Genomic DNA, 2420 nt, shown 5'->3' with positions numbered 1-2420 from the left:
GAACAAAAACAAACAGTAAAACTAAAACACAGATCTCTTAACTTCCTATTTCATGAACCAGATGACTGAATGACCAAGCCTAACTAGTAGCCAGAACCCCAGTTAACCCTCCGTAACACAAAGTTTAACTACACGACAGGAACTCTTTCAAACTGAGTGAAAATCATAAATGGATCCATAACTTTACACCAATTTACTATGTTGTGCCAATACCTGCATTTACATTTAGAACGAATGATGTCATAGAACCAGCATCACACCAGTTCCAGGTGTCTCCAAGGAGACAACAGAACTTCAGTTGTGTTTGCTAAAATACACACTTTGAAACATACTGTAACACTTAGTTAACATGTCTGGTTTAGTTGAAGAATCGGCTAAGGTAAGTTTCAGGGTTAAATGGTGGGATGGCACCTGTGCTTTTTTCCCCCAACCACTAGAATATGATTCGCACCAAACCCAAAAGAAATACTGCACAGTTCAGGAACTTCATCAACCTAGCAACTGTAAAATAAGCTTACAAACAACTGAATTGAAATGCCAAAAAGTTCAGAGAAAGGCACAAACTATGTTTACTTGGGGTTTACAAAATTAAAGCTAACTAAAACTGTAATGATAAACAATCATGCTGCCAATGTACAGAGAAATATCATGTTTTTTGAATAATGTATTATTTGTTACATAGGAACCCAGTATAAGGGAATCCCTTGCGATCCTGTCTGCAGAGATAAAGGTAAGTATTGTTTTCTCTTTAGCTCTGTCACTCCAAGAAATATAATGAACATAAATATATTTGCCAATCTTTTCATAGTAATCCAAACAACTCTGCGTGTATCTGACATTTGTAATATTTATCTACCGCAGTATAACTCTTCTGGCAAGGCGATTGGTATTGTACCTTGAAAGAAAACTGATTGGAAATGTCATGTACTCTATGGTTTCTATTGATGTCAAGTGGCAAATTTTGACTGGTGATGTTATGTGAATCTTAGGAAATGGTCATTTTTCAATCGAGTCTATGTTTCTCAGAATTTGAGACAGAGAGGTCAATCTCTGCAATCCGAGCTGAGGGCATTTCTTGGAATGGAAAGGTAAGAGCAACGTGTTCTCTGTTATTCTCTTAAGACTCTTCGCCAGATTTGATGATGAAAAATGTAAATAATAATAACAAACATTATTTTATATAGTGCCTTGAAAGGTGGCTTCTTTACACAATGACAAAACCAAGTACAATAAATAATACACAAGATATGCATGATGACAATACACAGTTAAAGGAGACAGTAGATGGTCATGGTCAGTGTATTCTGAAGGAAGTTTTCCAATTTTTTGGAACGGGGTAAAAGAGGTCACCTCTTCTAGAATCTTTGTCCTAACCAAAAATGTAACAAAGTATAATAATAATATTAAAACTAATAATAATAAACTTTACTTATAGAGCACCTTCCAGACAAATAGTGCTTTGGTGCTTTAAAAACCAAGCGTAAAAGTAAAATATTAAAATTGAGAGATATACTTTCAGTTGTCAAGGAAAATACAGCAATACAGTAAAGCAACATACATGTCAACTAAATAAATAAAAATTAGGAAAGTCGTAATAAAATAAGAACAATTAAAGAGAATTAAAAAAAGAAACAGAAATAGAAAGAACAAAAAACCACTTTAACTAAAAGCAACATTTTCAAATGTTTTTTAAAACAATGTACCGAGCTTGACTGCCTAATAAAAAGTGGAAGTGAGTTTCATAATTTAGAAGCATAAAAACAAAAAGCAGCCTCTCCACTCTTTCTGCATTTCACATGTGGTATTTGCAGTAGGCCAGTATGTGCAGATCACAGGTCACGTATAGGAACATAGGAAGACAGACATTCAGTAAGGTACAGATGGGCTAGGTCGCTTAAAGCTTAAAAAACAAGTAAAATAACTTTCAAATTTATCCTAGATAATACAGGTGAAAAGTGAAGTTTTTTCAAAATAGGAATGATATTCTCTTTCTTGTATTGGTTAGGATCTGTGCTACTGCATTTCGAACAAGTAATAAGGGATTTATTGTTTTCTTGGGAAGCCCACAAAACAGAGCATTATAATCATATCCACATCAATGTGACCAATGGAGAAGTCAAATTAACGTGTCTAAATATCATCTAGTTCTATCCCAGGGAAGAGGGCTGTTGCCTACACAGACGACAAGACACAAAACGCTCAACTGTGCAAAACACGCATAAGGACATCAGTCAGGAGGAACAAGGTAAAGTGTTTTTTCTTCTTCACCATGGTCATGTAGTTTCACTCCAAGAACTGTCATATGAAATAACTGTGGAAACGACCTCCCCAACATTTTGGGTTGTTGCATTTTGCTTCAATGAATTTTAACCTTTTCTTTTAGACATTAAGAGGAAGGACACATTCACCCTTGGTAGAGA

Source organism: Lepisosteus oculatus, unplaced genomic scaffold, assembly GCF_040954835.1.
Source record: "Lepisosteus oculatus isolate fLepOcu1 unplaced genomic scaffold, fLepOcu1.hap2 HAP2_SCAFFOLD_50, whole genome shotgun sequence".
Taxonomy (NCBI): Eukaryota; Metazoa; Chordata; class Actinopteri; order Semionotiformes; family Lepisosteidae; genus Lepisosteus; species Lepisosteus oculatus.
This window is presented reverse-complemented; position numbering follows the sequence as displayed.